Genomic DNA, 25,894 nt, shown 5'->3' on the forward strand with positions numbered 1-25,894 from the left:
TCAACAACCATGACATTCATATCAGAACTTCTACGGTCCTTGAGAAGGCATACCAAAATTTGGCAATAAAAATTTTGATATCTATTATTTAGAGATAGCAAAGTTTAAATTTACCTCCGGAGATGGTAAAATTACCCAATTCAGAATCGGGTACAACCTTGATGCAAGTCAATTCACCATAAATCGGCAAGGAAATACACCCATCTTTATAAGTGTGCAGCAAGCCGGGTAACTAATTAATTTATCAAAGAGGCATGTTGGAAATCCATCGTCTAAACATGGCTAAGCATCTCTCCGGTTGGTACTCTGGTGCAGTATGTCCGCCATCCTACAGTTAAATTAAGGAACACAATATTGTAAAGCACAGACATAACATGTAAAAGGCTAAATATTCCGTCAAAAAAATAGAAGTCCTAAATAAAATAGATCTAGCAATTCGAGATTGCTATTTATCTTGGTAATGGAGAAAGATCACTAGTACGTAGCTAGACATGGTGAACGATATCTGTGACGGAAACAAATGACCCATCACATAGGCACTTATCTGTGGGATGAATAAAAGTTGAAGATGAGCCCTTATCAGTGTTGGACTAAATTTGTGACCCAACACATGTCATCTATTTTGATGATCAAGTTATTAGACGCGTCTTGCGTAGGATGATAAATGACTATGAATGTCATATAACTATGGTTTGTTGTGCTAACAATTTAGTTAATTAATAGCCTAGATCATCAGTGTTGCTCAAATATTGAATTGTTCAAAATGAATTTATTGCTGTTAATTAACTTCAAACCACACTACTTAGAGTGCTCAGCATTACAACCATACTTCTTGTTTTGCATAAACTATATTAACTATTGTCTGATATTGCTTGTTGTACATTCTTTCATAGAGCTCTTCAAGCATGCATTCATCTGTTGGCAACTTTTTTTTTCAAGAAGATAATCACAATCAGGATACCTAAACATCTTGCGGTGATATGGAGTCACCAACCACCTCGATCTAGCCAAAACTAAATCAAGATGGGTTTTGTAAGACCAAAATGGCTAGCGAAGCCAATTTAGATCGAACAAAGGATAAACATTCGTCTCGTGGATGAACAGAAGGTTTACATGATAAACCTATAAAGGGATAATTGCATTCTTGCGGTGAGGACGAACGACTTTCAGCGATGGATAAAACTAAGCTAGAACTAAACAAAAAGTAGATGCGATATTGAAAAAGCAATTCAATTTGCTAATTGTGTTGAAAGTAGATTGTGTATCCAATTGAACATGCCTTAGCCCTTATAAGGGGGGTGGTCTTGCTTCCTACGGACCTTCTCCACAGCAAATTCCAGGTAGAGACCAATTAGAATTCAAAAAATATCTCCCCATGCAAGGAAACCCGAGATCCGACGAAATTTGTTTCAGACTCGGATTCAGCCAGTCTGACCGGCGACTTGCTGCCGGTCAGACTAGCCCATACTCGGAGTTTAGACTGGCCCCTTGAAGGATATCCGATGCCTTCCAAACTTTGGCAATATTTTCCTACTTCGAATCTAGGTGCCAAATTTGGGAGTTAACACATGCCCCCTGCCTTTTGGGTGAACTTGTGAACCTAAAAGTGTATAACATGTGATCTTAGGGCGATAATCTAATTACCGGTCATATCACCTCCTAAGCATCTTGCCAGATACTCGGGAAGTACTATCTCCGTTTTTTAATAGATGACGCCGTTGACTTTTCCTCACATGTTTGACCATTCGTCTTATTCAAAAAATTTACGTAATTATAATTTATTTTGTTACGAGTTGTTTTATCACTCATAGTACTTTAAGTGTGATTTATATCTTATACATTTCCATAAAATTTTTGAATAAGGCGAATAGTCAAACATGTGAGAAAAAGTCAACGGAGGGAGTAATTTTTTTCAAGGATTTCCCATTGACCGCTCTCTAAAATCATCCTCCCTGTAAAGTTTCAAGAAAATATGGATTCTCTCGAATGATTCCACATATTCGATAAGGACCCTCCCAACTAGGTAACCATTTACCGAACTCCTTAGATCTAGAACCGAAAGAAAAATCGTCTTCCATACCAAGTCTCCTACTTGAAGCGTCTTTGCTCTTACTTTTTTGTTATAGGCTTTGACTACTCTTTTTTTCTCCTTTTCTATCTCCTCTAAAGCCTTTAAACTCTTATCGATCACATCATCAAGATTGTGTGTCATCAATTTTTATTTTCCTCAACCGATAAATCCTCTAATTTCAACACATATAGATTTTCAAATCCTCTGATTCAAGATAAATTAACAATAAATTAAAATTCAAAATAAAGTGAATTATCTCCACATGAGTCATGTTTTTGAGTGTCATGGCCTCGGCCCACTTGATGAAGTAATCCGTCGCAACTAGTACGTACCGATGCCCTTTTGAGGATGACAAATAAATTTGACCTATGAAATCCTAAGCCCAACCTTGGAACAACCATGGTTTGATAATAAGATTCAGCAAGGCGGTTGCCGAACCATTGACAAGCATCACACCCTCTATAGTACTTGAAAAAACAATTTATCTTGTGGCCCGATTGATGAGTACCACGAATCCTTTCATGAACTTCCCCCATAGCAACCTTGGATCGATCACCATCTAAGCACTTAAATAGTGCCACATCCATATTTATGCAATATAACTCACCATCAAGCAAGATATGTTTAAACGCTTGCCACCGAATTTTCCGATCAACCCTAAGGGTAAGATTTTTGATATAATATATGAGGGAATTCTCCAATCATCTTCTAATCCTAAGAAATACACGTCTGAATTTAAATAAACTCGGCATCTATTTCGTTTGAATATTTGTGTCCCTAGCTTCCTGTCGAGACCGGTGGTCCGACCAGGTCTGCATGGCCGGTCTAATATAATAGGAATTTCCCTAGATATGTCCTTGAATAATGCGTTCAAGGAATTTTTAAGTGATTCGGCTGTAATTTTGAATTAAGAGGGTCTCAAAATCTGTTTCGTAGTAGCACATGCAGTGCATACAAAATCAGAGGTTTTGACAAATCTATCTGTGTTGAAATTATGAATAATACAGTTGCCAATAAATGTTCTCATCATCTCAATATCGGGGTGCCTAAGTCGATCATGCCAAGTGTGGAATGCATCGACGTTTTGAAAAATTACTCTGTATGCAACTTGTGCAATGAGATTAATGTATGTCTAGTACAATCTAGATGTGAGAGATGGAATTTTATCGCTGCGTTTGCCATATCCATTTGGTTTAGTTAAGAGTAAAAATTCATCTTAATTATGCATATGGGTTTTAATGGGGATCCCATTTTGATGGATATCTCTATAACTTAATAATGTACGGGTTGAATCGGGATACAATAAGACATCCTCGATTGTAACTCGTATACCTATCGGGGGTGTAATAGTGGCTTGCCCAAGCCCAACTATCACAGCATCACGTCCAGTGAGGTGGGGAAAGGCTGTGCAGAGGCCGGCGAGGCAGAGGCCGCGTGGCGTCAGCGACCATGCGGCGCCGGGGTTGGTGGCGGCGGCCACCTACCCGGATCCATGCTTCGAAGTGGGTGATGTGGGTGATGCGGTAGCCCTAGTGCTACGACAACGAGCAGCATAGAAGGTGGTGTAGACGGTGATTCTGGTGCCAACCAGGGAGGCCGAGAATGGCGTCAAGAATCACACCCAAGGTAGGCATTACACCCAAGGTAGGCATCATACCTTCAAATGCTGGCTCCTTGATTGATTTCCTCCTTTATCTTCTTCACGAGCAGTGCTGATAACGTGTTGAGAAGAAACGAGAGAGCGAGAGAGATTGAGCAAAGGAGGAGTTTCTTTGTATTCAATTCTAGGTTTTACATGGATGATTTCAAATATTTATAGACCAGGAGGGGATGTGAACATATCCTGAAAAGGCATGTCCCCTTATGAAGCACAATTAAGTTGTTCTAATTGATCACTAAGCCATGGCTAATATTCGGTTGCCAATCCCATCCAAGGTATGGATGAGATCACCCAATAATTTCGTAACAAAAGCTACCAAATGCCGTCGATCTGGTGGATATAGATAAGGCCGGCATTGATGGTCGGTGGATATCCTACTTTCCTATTATTTCTATTCAGGTCTTTTTCTTCAGTATATAATATCCATCCAATAATGTTTCATATTACCGTGTAATCCCAACCAAATTACACTAGCGGAAAGATTAAATATTTATCATTTTTCCTCAGAATTTTCCAGCTAATGTGCCTCCTATAGAGCGAATGATTTTCTCAGAAATTCTGTGAAGCTTGATTTAATTGGTGTGAAAAACGTATAAACAGTTTCACAAAGAGTTCTTCAGCCTGTTACTATATTTTGACCTATTTTGTACAAGTTGTAAAAAAAACATTCAATGAACATATTTCTAACAACGAACCTTTTGGCGATAAATGTTCCCATATATATACAGTGATGTGGCAATGTCCTTCTCAGGGTGCATCAACTATTTTATTTTGCATTGACCATTTCAGTATGGCAATGAGGATTCAGGATAGCGTCGTAAAAGAATGTTTGAATCAGAAAACAATTTTTGGGAGGCTTTTATTTTCAAATTTATTGGAAAAAGCTATATCAATTAAAAATCTGTTTGTTCCCGGCTTTAATATTTACCACATGCCAATCAGTTATGTAAATATAGCTAGAACCAATATACGCTAAAATCCTGATCGATCATGATGGTTTCTGTTTGCATTATAAATTTGAAATTTTAAGAGTCATATATAATATAACTTCATTCATATATAACAACCTCTGGAAATTACTATGAATATAAGAAAATTGGTTGTGCATTGATATGTTGTACCTTAACAGTAGCAAATGTCAAGTTGTTTCCATATGCTATGGTGAACCTGCGCAACAGATTTGGTTACATAACCAAACAACAATACTAATAACACAATCTTCAAACTCACCCCGCAGATTGTCAATCCACATGCCAGGCTCTCCAGTCATCTACAATTGGATAGCCAAGCAATCTCACCCAGGTTTGTGTACCGAGAAATGGCACAACAGAATCATGGTCACCACTGCACATAACAATATGTTAAATTCTTTAATAGTTCATAAACATGATATAGAATCAGTTACATGCCAACCAATCTCTCTAAATATGTTAGAGTAGCGCGCGCGCGCACACACACACACATATATATATATATATAGCTGGTGAGTTGGAATGGTTGTTCATATATAGTAGATATACTAAATCATTATAACCACCTTTCTTGGGTACGTAATCATATAGAAAATAGGGATACAGGTCTCAAAGTGTACCATCTATAGATATAAAGACGAAACTGTATGATCAAAACATGAGAACCAAGTCTACCAGAGGAGGTTAGAATGGTAGGTTATGTCAAAAGATAAGAAAACATCCCAACCTCCGCCAAAAAACACTCATCTAGCTGGCCAACCAGACCTGTACAGGTGGTCTGATTGGACCTAGGTCTGATCAGACTGTGGTACACTTCGCTATCTAACCGTAAACTAGTGCCCCTTTGGCTTTTGAGATTGGAGTGGGTTTTGATGGTTTGAAGTTCGATAATTTGACTTCCACTCATTTTACCTACCATTCACCCACCCTCTAGTACAATTTGTTCTCGCGTTTCAATCCTACAAGTGGTACGAGAGGCACGTTTTTGCTCTCTTTCGATTAGCCATGGGCAATTGGTTTTGAACCAAGCCTCATGTTTTTTTATGGAGTTGATTTCAGTTTTGGAAACAAAAGATGCAATCTTATATTATGTGTCAGGTCTTGATGTTTAGCAAAACATTCTTAGAGGTTATATTATCCTGGATGCCTCTGATAGTACAAGTAAAGTTGATTTTGAAGATAACTGCAAAGCTCTCAACTTGATATTGAGTGGTGTCTCATGCTCTGATATTGATCAAATTTCTCACCGTCAAACTGTGCATGTGATGTGAAAGGCCTATGTGACTTTCATTAAAAGTTTCCTCCACAATCAAGGAGATACCTAATAACTTAAAGATGTTTTTATAAACGATCACATGAAATTTTAGAAAAAACCTTGTTAACGGTAAAATTTGGCATGTTCCATTGGGTAAGGAGAACGAAGCAAAGTCGATGGCATGATTTTGGGATCTAAGGTCAAAAGGTTAAATTGGCTAAGATGGTGAAACTGTATCGGCTAGAGCGTATCGGCGGCGGAGTTATGGAGGTAGACGATAGAAGATAGACGATGGCCAGAAGTCGACTTCTTGTCAGACTCGTTTTGGGAGAGTTTGTCGATAATGTCAAGAAGAAGCCGAGCCTGAGGGGGATGCGGCATAATGATTTATCTCTTTAGTTCGGTTCAGTCTTTATTTCTTTTTATGTTTTAGGAAAGTTTATTTTATAGTCCGATCAGGCTTGTAATTTTTACTTTATCCGTAGGGCAGTTTAAGTCATGTCCGAAAAGGACTTGCATTTGCTCATGGGTATAAATATGAACACCCATGGTCTTCGTAAACAATAATAGTTCAATAATTACTTTTCGACGCATCGCCACCGTAGTTTACTAGGATTTCTTCTCTTGTCTTCGAGTTGGGCTGTATCGGTTTAGTTCGATCTCTGGCAAGAGGTGTGTTCTCTCAATAGTTGCTTGTGTCGGTGATGCTAGGGCTTCCATCGGTTAAGTTTGACACTCTAAACCGGTCGATATAAGCACTAATTTATCATATACATTATCAAATCTAAATCGAACAATGTTATTTATCTATATCGACTGGTTCAACCTAGATATAGCCGATATCGTCTAAATTGCTTTCGTCGATTTAGATTGTTTAGTGTATCTACCACCCTGAGAAACAATCAAAGGTTTGCTTAGACCTTACGACTTCCATTATAACTTGATGTTGCATTAGTTAGGTTTGACCTACTACGTTGTAATTGAAATTGTAAGACCTAACTTGCTCTTGGATTGCCAATAACGATAGCATTGGACTTTCAGCTGGTCATACCTAATATAACTATTTTTATTTTAGATTACTCGCTGTCTTGTACTTAATTTGCTATATCTATCATCTTATACAAGTATATCAAACATTTTAATCTATAAAGCCTTTAACTAATCTCACACTATCTCGGCTAGGTCCGATCTATTGGGATTGAAACTTGTTAGTAGATTTAATTGAAACGATACTCTTATATAAGGTTGTATCAGAGCTACATCCGATATGTTATCTTTAATCACCTAAGTTACTTCATCGGCTACGATATAAATCCATATAGTTATTAATTTACGTAGTCTTAGTTATAAGCAATTAATGTTGTCTCGGCCCGATCTATTGTAATTGCTTGTATTTAAGAAAATGATAGAATTAGTAAATGCATGACATTTACCTCTACAACTGATCACAAGTATTTTAGGTCTAATCTACAAGCATCTTTCCATTGGCTAGTAATTTAGGTTATATAATTATATTATGGCCGACTTTAAACTTTATTAATCTTATGCTTCATCGATTGGGTTTGACCTATAGGATTGGTTTTATTAAAGAAAAGTTATTTATAATTATATTCAATCTAAATCTAATTTATGTACAGTATCCTTCATGCTTGTAGCTGATTATTTTGTTCATCAACTGATACGATACAACATCGGCCTATCGGCCGATCGGCCGATCGGCTATCATCTTCTAAATTTTACTATTGTCTATCTTGTTGGTTGCGGAAGTGAACCAACTGGCATGCCCTGAATCCGAAGCTTTGGACCTACACTGAAGTTAATCCAATCTTCCAGGCGACAATCTATTGCATCAACAAACCTACAGAAGCCTTGGATGATTGCTCATTTTTAAATGATTGTCTGAAACAACTAATACTCAATCCGAGATTTTGTTTATGATTCTTGTGATATAACTTATTCTCAATATGTTTATGCACGACTATTTTGACTTTGGATCATATTTGTAAAAAGTTTATAACTCATGAGTTGAATGTTACTTCTCGCAAAAGTTTATAACTCATGGCACAAACTATATGGTACTTCGTTACTTCGAAGAAAATGGTACGTTCACTACTCAATTACAATTATGAAAGGTCAGATCCTAGTGTGTTTGTCTTGTGTTATTATTGTAGCACCTTATCTCCTCACAAAGAACATTGCAAATAGATCACATGCAACAATATGTATAGTTGAAAATGATATTTTTGATTCAAAACATAATCACTCAATCATCTCTTGTAGTATTCCCGTGTTTATTATGTGACATTCCCCATCATGTGCATTTATCTATATGATCGACTTAAGTTTAACTAAAGATTGACCATCTAACAGCTTATAAAAGCAGCAAGACAATGTTTATGCATGTGAGTAACTTGGTGAATGGTGATGTTGTTACTTTACCTGTAGACTAAAGCACGGTAACCTTTTAATGTAACATTACGATGATAATGCTAGTCGTGGTGTCTTCGGTGTATGGTAGATCATTGTTGTGGCATCTAACCCATTCATTCACACTTCCCTGAAATATTAGCATATAGAAATATATTTCAAATGAATGCTCATACATTTGATGTAAAATTGCAAACAAGAAGTCATCTATCGAAATGAAAAAGGTTCCTCAAATTTACCTTCTTGATTCCGAGAGTTTCTTGGGTGTTATTATTGTTTGCCCAAAAGTATGATAAGTAGTTGGCATAGGTCTGCAATGGGAATAATTCAGCCTAATTCTGGCCTGATTGATGACAATGTTGTAAGATCAAATAAGGTTATATTTCTCTCTGCTTGTAAGATTTTGAGGATGTGATATGTACTACTTACTCCCACCATTTCAGATTATAAGTCATTTTGACTTTCGTCGAAGTCAAATTACTTTAAGTTTGACTAAGTTTGTAGATAAATATAGTAATATTTACAACACCAAATTAGTTTTATCAAATCGATAATTGAATATATTTTCATAATATATTTGTCTTGGGTTAAAATGTTACTATATTTGTTTACAAACTTGGTCAAACTTGAAATAGTTTCACTTTGACCAAAACGACCTATGGTCTGAAACGGAGGGAGTAACATATTTTTATGATAGCTGTAATTGCTCATTTTTATTCGTCTATTTACACTTTTCATCCACCACCCTTATTCTATCCTCATTTCACGTAATGAGTAAAATTCGCCACCTATCCCTAAAATGGCTCACTGTGTCATCTTAAAAAAGTCCCTAAAAGTTTAAAAATACAGATCTATGTTTAAAATTTTGTTAAGGTATTCAATATAGGTCCATAACTACCATGTACCCCTTCAACTGCCCATATGGCACCGAAGTAGAATTGCCACATACATACCCCTGTTAATGTCACGGCTCTGACAGAGTGTAGTATTGGCTATGTAGGCACCCAAAGGGTATGTGGGAATTTTGGACCTACATGGCATGCTTTAACTATTCCCTAGACTTAGATCAACATTATCAAGGTTAAGGGACATAGATGACAACACACGATATTTTTAACGAACATTGATGCATTTTACTCTTAGTTATTCCATAAGGAACAATTCCAACTACATAACAATATTTATAGCTTACAACAAAGGTCAGATATACTTACGATGCATTGTATTGAAGGGCGTGGTGGTGGATGCTTTAGTACTCTAAACTCCTCTTTCAAGATCTTTCTGTGAATGGACTCAAGGTTTGGCCTCGGAGACAAATAAATGCATTTCCTGTACAAAATGTGGGGCTTGGAAACTTCATCTAGTAGCTGCAGTGAAACATCAGTAACAGCAAGACCATGCAATTAGCTAGTTTTTTCCTCCAAACCCCTATGGAGTAATAGCCTATTCCCGTTGAATTTTGAAGTAACTGAAGATTGGAGGAAGACTGTAAATTACGTTCGGAGAAATATCCCAATCAACTGCCTGTTTCATGGACTTATTTCTGTTATATATGCATAAGTCCTATTACACCTCCAAACTATCAAAAAGGTTTAAATAACCTCTCTTGTTATAAATTGCTCATTTTACCTTTTTTATTAACCTTTTTTTTTTCCTCTGGCTGTCGTAGTTGCCATTTGTCTGTTTTCGTGACAAAAAAGTAGATTGTGCAGACTCTGCCGGTTCATGTTCTTTAAGCAATCACATACTTAGCATAAGAAATTGTCTAACATTAAGCCGGTCATCTTCTTGTGTCCCAATTGACTCCACTCTTGGTGTATGATGCTATCACAGAAACATGATACTATGCAAATTGGTGCTACACGCATGGAATTGGTAGCTACGGAGTGTAAAATCAAAGGTGTTTTTGATTATTATTCTGTGATGAACAATTGGCATTGGAGATTATTGGTTTTGATATTTGAAATTCATTCACGAAATGGTTTTGGAGATGATTGGATTTCACAGGTGAATCTACAGGTACTACTGGATTGGGTCCGGTCAGACCGGGCAGTGGTTGCCGGTCAGACCGGCGCAGCTCGCGGTCTGACCGGCCGACTCTGTGTCGGTTTCGGTTTCGGATTGTTTGTTTGGATATCCATGATTGTTTCATGATTATAGCTTCTAGATGGATACTATACGTATGTAATACTGTTGTTTGCTACAAATGAGTCAAGTTGGAGATAGCTTGGTCTCGAAGGAATATGGTTTCTTTGTTTGTTCTTTGTGTAGGTGACTCGGATGCCGGGAGAGTATTTGCGGTGATGAACCGGGAGTCGGCTTGGGGATAAGACGACGTCTGTGGTGGTCAGAGATCATGCGAGATACTATGGCTAGAGTTCAATACACGTGGTTGGTGAAGATTCTATATGGCATACAATGGAGGTATTGTGTGCGTATGGGATGTGGAGTCGAATTTGGAAGGAGTCCAAATTTGATATGATTGGTTATGTAAAGTTTGTTTCTTGCACTAGAGGGTTTCCTAAGGTGTTTAGGACTTCTAGTATGTGTTTGATTCGTGGCTTTAGGCTGCCTACCTCTAGTATAAATAGAGGGGCAGCGTGAGGCTTCCCGGTATCACTTTTGAGACCAATTGAGTTGAGAGTTGAGTTAGGGTTTCGAGTTTAGTCGAAATTTTTGTAAGGAGTGCTGTTGGTGCACTTTGTAAACACAGAGAGAATCAATAAAGTCGTCATCCACTTTAAGAGTTCTTCGATTTGTGTTTCACCGGGTTTCGGCGGTCTAACCGGCGGTGCACCGGCGGCATCGGTTTCACCGGGTTTCGGCAGTCTAACCTGCGGCGCACCGGCGGTCAGACCGGCGGCATCACGGCGGTCAGACCGGCAGCATCGCCGCGGTCAGACTGGCGGGCACATGGCGGTCAGACCGGTGTCGGCGACAAGTTTCGGCGGTTAGACCGGAAGATCAACACCGGTCAAACCGGCGGCTACGCTTCGATCAGACCGGCTAATCTACTCCGGTCAGACCGATCTCCATCGAATTCGAGGGTAACTTTTATTTCCACTAAAAGTTTTTGGTTTTTGGGTATACCAACCATTCACCCTCCTCTGGTTGGCTTAGGTATTGTGTTTCGATCCTACAAGTGGTATCAGAGCCTTGTTTTCTTCTTTGGATTTTAACCGATCTAGAGTTTTTGCCATGGCTGATAGATTTTCAACTAAGCCTCATGTTTTCGATGGAACGGATTTTTCTCATTGGTGTAGTAGGATGCAATCTTACATTATGGCTGAAGATTATGATATTTGGAGAAAAGTTTCTCATCCTTATGTGATTCCCGAAGAAATTAATACTACTGCTTTAAAAACTGAGTTTGAACAAAATTGCAAAGCTCGCAATATTCTTTTGAGTGGAATTTCTCGTTCGGATTATGATCGTGTTGCTCATCTTCAAGCTGCCCATGAGATTTGGATTGCTTTGAGTAATTTTCATCAAGGAACAAATAACATTAAAGAACTTCGTCGAGGTCTTTTCAAAAAGGAGTACATTAAATTTGAGATGAAACCTGGAGAAGCTTTGGATGACTATCTTTCTAGGTTTAACAAAATTTTGAGTGATCTTAGATCTGTTGATTCTTCTTATGATGCTAATTATCCACAATCTGAGATTTCTCGTCACTTTTTGAATGGTCTTGACATGTCTATTTGGGAGATGAAAGTTACATCAATTCAGGAGTCTGTTAATATGTCTACTTTGACTTTGGATTCTCTTTACACAAAACTGAAAACACATGAGATGAACGTTCTTTCTCGTAAAGTTGATTCTAAGTCGAGTGCTTTGGTTTCTTCCTCCTCTTCTTTGGATGTTGATACTTCTTCATCAAAGTCTTCTATTCTTACTTTATTTAATGCCACATCCGATGATCAACTCGAACAGTTCGAGGAGGAGGATTTGGCTTTGGTTGCTAACAGAACTGCTCGAGCTATGAACAATGCCAGCTTCAGGAAAAGAGGTGGTCCAAATCGTTGCTTTGAATGTGGTTCGATTGATCATCTTCGTTCGTATTGTCCTAAGCTTGGGAGAGGCAAAAGAGAAGACAAAGATGGTGAGAAGACCAATGACAACAAGCCGAAGGGTACATTCAAAGGGAGGAAGATCAAGGAGAATCTCAAGAAGGCTTTTGATCAAGTCTATGCCGCGTTTGAACCACTAAGCGATGTAGATGGGGATAGTGGAGATGACGATAAGGGAAAGAACATCTCCGGTGTTTGCTTCATGGCGCATGGTGAATCGGATTCAGAGTGTGAAGACAATGAGGTAAGTGCTTTTGAGGAAGCTATTAATATTTTGAGTGCAAAAAATAAGAAGTGTGAGAAGATGTATAGAAAATAGGAGTTTATCATTGAATCTCTTAATTCTAAAATTGCTAGATTAAAATCTCTTATTCCTAATGATGATGGTTGCAAATGTTGTGAGGTTTTAATGAATGAGATTTCAAAAATTAGAGATGTCAATGCTGCCCATGATTTGAAAAATAAATCCTCTCTTGCTCTTAGTTTTGCTTTGCACACACGCACTTTGGATGAGTTGTTTTTGACTAAAAAGTTGTTGCAAAAATATCAAATTGCTTTTCATGCTAGTTTGATGTTTAACATGATTTGTGCTAAAAAGTTAAAACAATCTCATGATGTTTTGGATTGCTCAACATGTAATTTGAATAAAATGAAACTAAAAGATGCTTTAGATCGTGTTAAGTACATGGAAGATGTTGTGAAAACCAATGAAGTGCTTTCTTGTCCCAAATGTCGTAAAAGCAAAGGTGTCATGGTAGATTGTGAAAATTGTGCTAATTTGGAAAAAGAGGTTTCTTATTTGAAAAATTCTTTGCTAAGATTTTCTGATGGTAAAAAGAACCTCAACATGATTTTAGATCAATCTAAGGTTAGCACACATAACCGTGGTTTAGGTTTTAATCCTTATGCTCATCATACTAGTCATCCTCCTGTTGTATTAGGCACTGGTGCTAAAGGTGGTGAGATTTTGGTTAAACCTGATACTAATAAAACTATGTTTAAATATGCTGGTATCATGTCTACCTTGAGTGCATCTTCTTCAAAGTCCAATGTTGTGCATGCAAAACCTCCTGTTGTTGCTTGTGTTGCTAAGTGATGAGGACATCCTCCACTATTACCTGCTGGCAAAGACGCCAAAGTCGGGCAACGACCGTGTGAGCCTTTGAATAATCCAACCTTGCTTAGCTTGGGAGGAGGAAGCCACCTTAAAAGGGAGAGCCACCCTTCCTCTATTGGACTAGTCTTTTAGGGAGATTGAGCCTTTCTCCGAGTGGGTGTGCCTAAGAACTGTTGGGGTCCGGGCAACCTTAAGTTATTGGGCCTCGGCCGACCCTACCTAGGCCGGATTGTTATCACTAAGTTTTCTGATTCTACCAATGTGTCGAATCATCGTGAAAAATATACTTGTTCTTTTTGTGGCAAAGATGGACATATTGTTGGTTTTTGTTTCAGATTAGCTCATAAACAGAAAAAGGAGAGAGAGGTTGCTTTTGCAAAATCAAAGTGGCAAAAATCTGGTTTTCCCTCGAGGAAACCGGTCAGACCGCAGTGGGTCCCGTGGTCAGACTGGCAACCGGTCAAACCGGCTGCAGAGCCTCGGTCAGACTGGACATCGGTCAAACCGACGGTGAAGCGGCGGTCAGATCGGCCCCCGGTCAGACCGGCTACACACCCACGGTCAGACTGGCCTCGGAGATATTTTTCGAAAAATTCTTAAACTGTTTTTGCACGTGGATATATGCCTATTGGATCTTCTGGTCGTGTGTCTCAGTACTGGATTCCTAAATTTTTATTATCATCTAACCCCAGTACTGAGGCTTCGACATATGCTTGTGTGTAGGCTTTGGTGGCAAGGAAGGAGAACGTGTGGATCGTGGATTCCGGTTCTTCGCGGCATATGACCGGTGATAAAAATTGGTTCTCCTCTCTAAGAAAGGCATCCAAGACTGAATCGATTATCTTTGGTGATGCTTTTACAAGTGCCATTCTCGCTACAGGTTTGGTTAAGGTAAATGAGAAATTTGAATTGAAGAATGTAGCTTTGGTTGAGGACTTAAAGTACAATTTGCTTTCGGTTTCACAAATTGTTGATGAAGATTTTGAGGTTCACTTTAAGAAAACTGGAAGTAAAGTTTTTGATTCTTGTGGTGATTCTGTGTTGAGTATTTCTCGCTATGGAAGAGTGTTTAAAGCTGATTTTGAAAATCCTGTTTCACCTGTGATAACATGTTTGGTTGCTAAGTTTGATAAAGATGTGATGTTTTGGCATCGTAGACTTGGACATGTTGGTTTTGATCATCTCACTAGGTTAAGTGGTTTGGATCTTGTTCGTGGTTTGCCTAAACTTAGGAAAGATCTTGATTTGGTTTGTACACCGTGTCGTCATGCTAAGATGGTTGCTTCTTCACATGCTCCTATTGTTTCTGTGATGACGGATGCACCAGGATAGCTATTACACAAGGACACTGTTGGTCCAGCTAGAGTGCAATCCGTGGAGGAAAGTGGTATGTATTGGTTATTGTTGACGATTTTTCTCGATATTCTTGGGTTTTCTTTATGGCAACTAAGGACGAAGCTTTTCAACACTTTTGTGGTTTGTTTCTTCGATTGGATCTTGAATTTCCTGGTTCTTTGAAAAGAATTCGAAGTGATAAAGGTGGTGAGTTTAAAAATGCTTCTTTTGAACAATTTTGAAATGAAAGAGGTCTTGAACATGAATTTTCTTCTCCTCGTGTTCCGCAACAAAACGGTGTTGTTGGAAGGAAAAATCGTGTTTTGGTTGAGATGGCTAGAACGATGTTGGATGAGTATAAAACTCCTAGAAAAGTTTGGGCTGAGGCTATTAACGTTGCATGCTATATTTCAAATCAGGTTTTCTTGAGGTCAAAACTTGGAAAAACTTCTTATGAACTTCGATTTGGACGTCAACCCAAAGTTTCACATTTGCGTATTTTTTGTTGCAAGTGCTTTGTCTTGAAATCTGGACATTTGAATAAGTTTGGGTCACGTTTTACTGATGGATTGTTTCTTAGTTACCCCGAACATACTCGTGGCTATCGTGTACTTATTTTGGAGACTAACAAAATCGTTGAGATTTACGAAGTTTCTTTTGATGAGGCTAGTCCAGGTACTAGACCCGATATTGCAGGTACATTGTCACAGGTTCAGGGGGAGGATGGTCGTATTTTTGAAGACGAGAGCGATGACGACAACGATAAGATCGGCTCGGCCGGTCAGACCGGGCGCCAGGCCGGTCAGACCGCCGGCACACCGCCGATCAGACTGACACAGGAGGTGCAGTCAGACCGGCCAGGCTCATCGGGTTCGGGTACTGTTGATGCTGATCGAGATGGTCCTCCGGAGACTACAACTTCGACCAGTATTTATACAGGGCGTGAATCAAGTTCGGAAGTCGCTGCTCCTTTGCACATTCAACGACAACATCCGCCAGAACAAATCATTGGTAATATAGGTGAGCGGACTACAAGGTCTAAGGTAACGACTCATGATGTTTGTGCAAATTCTGCATTTGTTGCTTCTTTTGAACCCAAAGATGTGTCACACGCATTAACTAATGAATTGCATATTAACGCCATGCATGAAGATCTTGAAAATTTCGAGAGAAACATAGTTTGGACTTTAGTTGAACCACCTTCTGGACATAATATTATTGGAACCAAGTGGGTTTTCAAAAATAAACAAAATGAGGATGGTTTGATTGTGAGAAATAAAGCTAGACTTGTTGCTCAAAGTTTTACCCAGGTGGAGGGTTTGGATTTTAATGAAACTTTTGCTCCTGTTGCTAGAATTGAGGCAATTAGACTTTTGTTGGCTTTTGCTGCTTCAAAAGGTTTTAAATTATATCAAATAGATGTAAAAAGTGCTTTTCTAAATCGTTTTATACAGGAAGAAGTTTATGTCAAACAACCACCAGGTTTTGAAAATCCTGATTTTCCCAACCATGTTTTTAAATTGTCTAAAGTTTTGTATGGCTTGAAACAAGCACCTAGAGTGGTATGATAGGTTTAAGAACTTTTTGCTTGCGAAAGGTTTTACAATGGGAAAGGTTGACAAAACGCTTTTTGTTCTTAAGCATGGTGATAATCAACTGTTCGTTCAGATTTTTGTGGATGATATCATCTTTGGTTGTTCGACTCATGCTTTGGTTGTGGAGTTTGCTGAGACTATGTGCAAAGTATTTGAGATGAGCATGCTGGATGAGTTATCGTACTTTTTGGGATTGCAAATTAAGCAAACACCTCAAGGTACATTTGTGCATCAAACGAAGTACACGAAGGATCTTTTGAGACTGTTCAAGATGGAGAATTGCAAGCCAATTTCAACACCAATTGGTTCTACAGCTGTGTTGGATCCTGATGAAGATGGTGAAGTTGTTGATCAAAAGGAGTATAGAAGTATGATTGGATCTTTGTTGTATATAACTGCTTCTAGGCCAGACATACAATTTGCTGTGTGTTTGTGTGCACGCTTTCAAGCTTCTCCTCGTGCTTCATATCGTTAAGTGGTCAAGTGAATAATGAGGTATTTAAATCATACACTTGAGTTTGGAATTTGGTATTCTACTTCATCTTCTATATGCTTAAGTGGATATTCCGATGCTGATTTTGGTGGTTGTAGAATTGATAGGAAAAGTACGGGTGGAACATGTCATTTTCTTGATACATCATTGATTCCATGGTCTTCTAGGAAACAATCTAGTGTTTCTCAATCAACTGCTGAATCTGAATATGTTGCTGCTGCTAGTTGTTGTTCATAGATTCTTTGACTTTTATCTACTTTGAAATATTATGGACTTACTTTTGAGAAAGTACCTCTCTTTTGTGATAATACTAGTGCTATTAACATTGCTAAGAATCATGTTCAACACTCACGCACAAAGCACATTGATATTCGCTTTCATTTTTTGAGGGATCATGTTGAGAAGGGAGATGTTGAATTGCAGTTTTTGGACACAAAGTTGCAACTTACTGATATTTTCACTAAACCTTTGGATTCTAATCGTTTTGCTTTTCTTCGTGGTGAATTGGGGATAATTCATCCTTTTGGCATGATTTGAGGGGGAGTTTGTACCTCATGGTTTTATCATGCAAAAAATATGACAATGAGAAAAATTGAGAAAAGAGAGCTTTGTTTATACATGTGGTATTTTCTTGTACATGCTAGCAATACTTTGAAGGTTTATTTGTCTCTAGCATAGCTTGTTTGTATTCTAGTTTTTGCATGAGATTTAAATTTTGCTTTTAAGGGAGATGATGCATGACACTTAAATTCTATATTTGAATTAAGTAAATATGCAATGTTGACGCTAGCATGTGGTTTGATTTCTAAATGCTCTATATATATGCTTTATTGAATTGTTATTCCTCGAATAGCTTTAATTGCTTATTGTGAAAAGAGAATAAAAATATGGAAAAAATGAATACCGAATCCTTAGAAATAGTCTTGATGACAAGGAAGTATTCGATGTGAGCAAAATAATGGGTGCCGAATCCCTGGAAACAGTCTTGACGACAGGGACGTACCTAGAATAAAAGAGAAAAATATAAGCAAAAAGGCTCAAGAAAAGAAAAAGTTAAAAATTCTCTTGGTTGTTTTCTGCTAAAGGTTATTTGAGAAAGAGTGATAAATGCAATAGGTCTATATGTTTAGTGTTTATTTTTCAACCTATGTGCTTGTTAAGATGTTGCATTATAAATCATATGAAATCATGAATTTTGATTGTTGATTCAAGCTTAATTGTAAACTCTTTGGTTCATGGTTATACTTTAATGCATGCTTGCTATATTATAGATGGGTTCATCTTCTTTTTATTGCAACAAATGACATGATATGTTATATGTATGCTAAGCTCTTATCCATTAATGAACATAATTCCTATGCTTGATGAAATCATTGTCAAAAGGGGGAGAAGCCAGGTGAAAATTTTTGGAGAAGCAAATGAGTTAGTTGAGAAGAGCATGTTGTTTTTGGTTCGATTGGGAATTTCTTTCTTTTCAAAAGTAAGAGAAGTTTTCTTTTGGATTTTCGAGCACGATGTGTACGTTTGTACGAAGTGTGCTTTTTACCAGAAGTGTGCTTTTTACCAGTTTTGTTTTTATTTTTCCAAACACCAAAACATTTTTGATGGGTTTGCCAATGTGTTCATCAAGGGGTTAATTGTAAAATCAAAGGTGTTTTTGATTATTATTCTGTGATGAACAATTGGCATTGGAGATTATTGGTTTTGATATTTGGAATTCATTCACGAAGTAGTTTTGGAGATGATTGGATTTCACAGGTGAATCTATAGGTACTACTGGATTGGGTCCGGTCAGACCGGGCAGTGGTTGCCGGTTAGACCGGCGTGTATCGCGCGATCAGACCGACGCAGCTCGCGGTTTGACCAGCCGACTCTGTGTCGGTTTTGGTTTCGGGTTGTTTGTTTGGATATCCGTGATTGTTTCATGATTCTGGCCTCTAGATGGATATTATATGTATGTAATACTGTTGTTTGAGTCAAGTTGGAGAATGCTTGGTCTTGGAATATGGTTTCTTTCTTTGTTCTATATGTAGGTGACTCGGATGCCGGGAGAGTATTTGCGGTGATGGACCGGGAGTCGGCTTAGGGATAAGACGACGTCTGTGGTGGTCAGAGATCATGCGAGATACTATGGCTAGAATTCAATACACGTGGTTGGTGAAGATTCCATATGGCATACAATAGAGGTATTGTGTGCGTATGGGATGTAGAGTCGACTTTGGAAGTTGTCCAAATTTGGTATGATTGGTTATGTAAAGTTTGTTTCTTGTACCAGAGGGTTTCCTAAGGTGTTTAGGACTTCTAGTATGTGTTTGATTCATGGCTTTAGGCTGCCTACCTCGAGTATAAATAGAGGGGGAGCGTGAGGCTTCCCTGTATCGCTTTTGAGAGCAATTGAGTTGAGAGTTGAGTTAGGGTTTCGAGTTTAGTCGAAATTTTTGTAACGAGTGTTGTTGGTGCACTTTGTAAACACGGAGAGAATTAATAAAGTCGTCATCCACTTTAAGAGTTCTTCGATTTGTGTTTCACCGGGTTTCGGCGGTCTAACCGGCGGCGCACCGGCGGTCAGACCGGCGTCGGTGACAGGAGGCGGCGACAAGTTTCGGCGGTTAGACCGTAAGATCAATACCGGTCAGACCGGCGGCTACGCTTCAATCAGACCGGCTAATTTATTCCGGACAGACCGATCTCCATCGAATTCGAGGATAACTTTTATTTCCGCTAAAAGTTTTTGATTTTTGGGTATACCAACCATTCACCCCCCCTCTGGTTGGCTTAATTATTGTGTTTCGATCCTACACGGAGATTTTATTCTAGCTTGGATGGCATAGTACGTACGAAATTTCATGCAAGAAACTACGTGATTATGAAAACATTATTTCAGTGGACTCTTTTATTGGCAGGAGTTGTGGGGTTTTTCCCATCACGTCTATATTTATCTGAAACTTGTTGGCTATGTGCCCATGGGCATAGACCGGTAACCCATTTCAATTATTAAAAAAAATAATCTTGATTCTAGCACAAATCACTCTTTTTTAAAACTCTGCGTTCTGTAAATATATAGTTAAAGTATAGTTAATTTAAAAGTTTTTTATTAAAAAAAGCTTACGTCAGTCAGAAAGGGTGAGGGCATCGATGTACATTGAGATGGGAAATGGAACTGATATCAAGAGATCCTTTTGGAACTCAAGTTTTTTCTATTTAGCTTGCCTGAAATTTTCACCACGTACGGTTGTGCAGGTAGGCACAAGAAAGGTCACAAACAAAAATACGATAGATATGGGTTTGCTGTCGGGGTGATGAAGAGAGTCAGGACACAATATCTCCTGCTCAGAGCGGGTTTTCTTAGTCATAAGATAATCTACCGTCGTTAAATAAAATACGGTAACATAACATCTTTTAACAGTTTTTAATAAAGAATAAATGAGTTGCTTTTTTTAATAAAGAATAAATGAGTTGCTTTTTTTAATAAAGAATAAATGAGTTGCCTGCGCAAGTGTGTATATGTGCGGGCTTCCCGCTTGTTCATGTAAGTACTATAAATATAGTTTTGAACATACAATTTTTATTAAGTTGATTTTAACAGAAATTCCCATATAATTATTTTCCACTGGAAAGGATATCAAGGATAAAACTTTTCCAAAAGCACGAGAATAAACAAAAAACCAAGTTGTACCTCGTTGAACCTAGCCATAGCTTGTCTGCAAATCAGATTCTTGGGCTTGTCATAGTCCTCCCCTTTGCAGTGCTCCAATATCATCTGAAGACCAGGTGTGTCACAGTTAATAATATTAAGAAATGTACAAGTCACTCTTTACTATTCCGACTCCATGAAATCAAGTTGCACTTGTCTCCTTATTTTGTATAATTGATCTGAAATTATTCCGACTCCATGAAAATATGGCACCTTTGATTTGTTGTCAATACTTTCGCCTGTAACTGGATTACCTACTAGATAGCCCTGAGAATCTCCCAAAACGCAAAATATTCAGCACGAGTGCATAATCAATTATACAGAGATAACGAGAAAAATATACAGTACAAACTTAAAAATTATTGTAGGATAAAAATAAATGTCTGAGATTTATTCTTATCACCATATCACCATGAGTATTTTTTTTGGGAGAATAGCCAAGATGCTCCCTAAAGTTTCGCTCATGGGTCATTTTAGTCCTTAATCTTTCATATTATCCAAACAAGTCCTTTAAATTTGTCACATGGGCTGATATAGTCCTTGGTCCCACCAAAATCGCCACATGGACATGCCATGTCACCATTCTATGTAAAATCTATATGATTTCTCCAATTTACCCTTACATATAACATAGTAAAATAAAAAACAAAAGGAAAAAGTTAAAAAAATATGGTATATGTAAGAGCAAAAATATACGTCAAAAGGGTGAAAAAAGGAAAAGTATTTTTTTTCCTATGGTTATGTCTAATTCACCTTTACATTTATTTTTCTATGATATACGTAAGGGTAAACTGAACAATTTATCATAGATTTTGCATGAATAATGACATGGCATATCTATATGACGATTTCGGTGGACTCAAGGATTATTCTAGGCCTTATGACAAAGTTTAAGGATTTCTTTGAACTATTTAAAAGGTTATGGACTAAACTGATCCTACATAAAAACTTTAGGGACTACAGTAGCTATTCTCCCTATTTTTTTAGTCCTAACCATGGTAGTTGACATGTAGAGATTGGTTACTCGTAGACTAGAGATAGGAGGTGGGGACCAAGTAGAGATTAGGCTTTGAATTATGTATTACCTTGTATTCTAAGATACAGTATGTAATCTTAGTCTTATATGACTGTATAACTGTATAATAAAATCCATGTCATGTTCGACTGAGTTTTTCTCTTTGTAATCTTACCCCCGAACCTATATACATAAGGAGGGCAGGGAGCCCCTCCAAGGACATAACCACACTAAGATTGTGAGATCAATAATACACCCGACGGATACAATTTCCGAAACAGGAGTAGTGTATTAACCATTCTAACCTTTGTTCGTTTACTCATCTATTTTAAATCCCATGCGCTACTTTCTTTTCTCATTGCCGATTTCTAGAATCGACATATAGAGTTTTATTTTCTTGGGTTTCTAGGTACTGTATTCGCTGTCTCTGCCCGCGAAAAAAAAAAACATTGCTATTTAACAACAGTTCCTACAATGAAATTTGCACCGTACAAAAGGCATAAATACTGCTACCTTCTGAGTAAGTGCGGTTCTAACTCCTAACCCTCTGGAATTCCTTAAAACAGAGGAATGTCTGATCACAAACTTGTCAAGCTATTAGGTGAAACTGATTTGAGCTGTGAACAAACATAAATCATGAAGGAAGTAATGTTTCAACTACTGCTCATATTTTCAATTTTTTTTTTCGGTGAACCCCATATTCGTACTAGTACTGACTGTACATCAACTACAGTTCCTCGAAGAGCAAATTGTACAGAGGACATCTACATATGTGAAAGCAACAAGCTTTCTCAAAAACTAATGAGCCACGTCAGTTGAACTAATAATAGCCTTAGGATGAGAGTATGAATAAATCAGGACCGTTGGATCATGTTAACCAATCACAGAATCAGGAGAGTTCCAGTTCCCACGCATCGGTGCACATATGCAGATAGTTTATGGTAGTTAGAGCAAATCTAGTCAAAGAAACAATAAATAAAAAAAAAGGAAGTATCGGGAAGGTTGCAGAACAATGAAAGGAGAGGATAAAAAAAACCAGCGATAATCTCTCCTATTCTCCGGAGAAGACACAATACACACAAGAGAGACGATCCAAATCCCCAAATCTTGGGCGCAGTCTCCGTCGTCTCGCTCTCGCATCAGCCTTGCGACACCCCAATATAGATGGCCTACTAATATTGACAGGTTATACTAGAACTCAGAGTCGCGCGAAGCGCGACAGGGTGGCTAGTATTTTGATACATATGGGAGACCACAGTTTTATTTCTTAAGTTGCACCAACTAATTAATTCCAATGACTTTTCTTTGCGAGGAATTAAATCAATTAATGGAAAAGACTTGGCTAACCTTCAGATTAAGAGTTGGTCTAACCGCCGCTTCAATGTCTGAAAAACAGAGGAGCGATCAAGCATGAACTGGTTTAATTAAGCTTGTAGCAGTAGTAGTAATTCTTGTGAACAAGTAGGGATCTCGGATAATAAATGTAACGTAACATTGCAACACCTTCGGAGATCTTCTCCGTGATGAACGGGACGAACCTCCCGGCTATGGAGTCCCCCCCGACGTAGAACGGATTCGCGAGATATTCAGGATGGCCATCGAACCACTGAACAAGACGAGCAACAGGTTACAACGATCACGAGACAACCACGAACAATTAGCATAGGATAGACAGTGCATGCATGCGTGGATCGATACTCGGTGGAGAAATTTCACGATCTGCAGCGACGAGGATACTTCGCTGACGTCGTAGCCGTTGGGGTCCCGGGAGAAGGAGAAGCCGGCGCCCATCGGCGAGTCGACGAACAGGATGTTCGCCACCTTTGTCCACGAGTAGGGGTGGTAACGCAGCCGCGGCAGGCCGCCGTTGTACGGCTCGATGACCAGCTTCACTGGGCCTGCAGGCAAGAAAGCAGCTACTAGCAGATTGATAAATTGGAGGACGGTGTGTCAGTGGCACTGCTCGGGGTGGAAGATGGTTGCTGACCGATCTCGAAGAAGAGGGCGCTGAGGACGGAGCAGCGGTCGCCGCCGGTGAGCCAGAGGAGGACGGGGTCGCTCCCGAGGTCGCCCTCCGACTCGATTAAGTAGTAGAACAGTTCGCCGCCGTTCACCTCGTCGACGGTCACGTAGCTGGCAAGTTGTAGCACGTAGCGTCAGCACGACCCCTCTCACCGACTGATGCAGAGCAGAGACCAGAAAACTTTGGGCGTACGAGATGGACGCACCCGGTCTCGAGGCGGGAAGGGAGGGCGCCGTCGAAACCCGGTAGGCTGGCGACATGCGTCCGCGTCATTGGCGCGTCGGCGTTGGCGTCGGCGGTGACGCCGGAGACGATGCAGATTACGATGAGCGGGAGGAGCAAGGCCATCGTCGCATTGAAGGACGACACCGTCAAACAGCTCGGCACCCCTACTTGCGGTTTATTGCATATTGGGGAGACGATAGTTACAAAACATGCGCAATTTGTAAAAAGGGGGACCTCGATGTCGGATTCTCTAGATCGACCAATCAGTAATTATGGTACAGCTATATGTACCAAGGCCCGGTAATTTTGGCCCGACCAAGGCCCGGTAATTTTGGCCCGACGGTCGTTCCCGTGCCAGCCAAGCCCAACAATCGTGCCGTGCCTGAGCTGCTCCGGTCGTGGTCGTGCTGGCTGGCCCAACAGCCGTGTCGTGTCTGGGCTGCTACCTTGGTACGCTGGGCCGGCACGGCCTGGCCCGAAGTTTAGGGATGTGAAACAGATTTATTCTCAACCATATGTAAAGCACGTCACAAAGAATAAGGAGGAAAAGTAGCCTTATTATATTGCACGGCTCAAAGAGTAGGGATGTAAAATAGACTTATTTTAGCTATATATATATATATACACACACATACACACTTTTACTTCTACTACTACTTAAAAAGTATAAAGATGTTTCCTTCGTCCGTTAATTAAAAAAAGCGATAAAAAAGGTTCGATTGTAATTAAAAAGTCCGGCGCGAAAAAAAACGGCGCGGGAAAAAAAAAACCTGACCGATTCCTGTCCGTATAAAAAAGCGGACAAAAAAAGTGCAGCCAAAAAAACGATTGTAAAAAAAAAACCCGGCACGGTAGAAAAAACATATAAAAGAGCCAAAAAAAAAACAAAATTTTCGTCCCTTTCTTTTTTTTCCTTTTTCCTTTTCATTTTCTTTTCGCCATTTTTTTCACCATTTTTCCGGTTTCAACGAAATCCAACACGCTATTTTTTTGGCGGTTTTTTTTTGTGGGGCCGAACCCTAGCGCCGCCGCCGTGTCGATTTGCCTCTCCATGTGTTTCCTCATCCAATTGATTGCAAAAACGGATTCCCCACTACTCTCTCATCATTTTCCCCTTAAATTCCCTTTAGTTCGTCATTTTTTATTCCAAGTTTTGCGGATTGCTTCGATTTTTATGAAAAAAATCGAAAAAGGAGATCAAGTGGATTAAAATATATCAATAATTTTGGAGGTCGAGAAAGATTCGGCTGCATTTGACGGAGAGGATCGACTCCATCATCGTACGTGCACGGTATTATGCGAGCTCGACTAGATTACCGGATTTGGTGGGAGGATCGGCTCCGTCATGGTACGGGGCATGAGACTGTTCGAGATGAGCCTACAGCTCCACTTGCGGGCTGAGCCGAAGAGAGGTAGGCCACTAGGCCAGGCACAAGACTATTCGAGCTGGGCCTACAGCTCCACTTATGGGCTGAGCCGAAGAGAGATAGGCCAGGCAAAGGACTGTTCGAGCTGGGCCTACAGCTCCACTTGTGGGCTGAGCCAGAGAGAGATAGGCCGAGCAAATAGAGACAGCGGAGACTGCACTAGGACTAGAGCTGAAAAGGAAGGAAAGAACGAACGTTCGGTCCAAAAACAAAAACAAGGGAGTATATTGTATAGTATAAAAAATGTTTTTACCTGTTGCAACGCACGGGCATTTTTTCTATATATATATGTGTGTTCAACTCCTCTTAAAGTTCAACCAAGGACACGGGGAACGTGTGTGTTCAACTCCTCTTAAAGTTCAACCAAGGACACAAAGCAAAATGGGCAAAGCGTAGAGATGATTTCCTAGTGAGGAACAGTGTGTACAGAAAACTTAAATTTAATCCTATCGCAATACTTCAGGCATTGGCTTGCTCGCTGCTACCAGATCTCGCTTTACTCCATACCCGGACAGG

General features: G+C 39.2%; 1 pseudogene; it reads right to left on the reverse strand.

The window, feature by feature from the left end:
* Positions 1 to 244: 244 nt before the first annotated feature.
* LOC127755117 (serine carboxypeptidase-like 19) lies at positions 245 to 24,530 on the reverse strand (annotated as a pseudogene).
* Positions 24,531 to 25,894: the final 1,364 nt, after the last annotated feature.

Source organism: Oryza glaberrima, chromosome 11, assembly GCF_000147395.1.
Source record: "Oryza glaberrima chromosome 11, OglaRS2, whole genome shotgun sequence".
In the NCBI taxonomy this organism is placed as follows: Eukaryota; Viridiplantae; Streptophyta; class Magnoliopsida; order Poales; family Poaceae; genus Oryza; species Oryza glaberrima.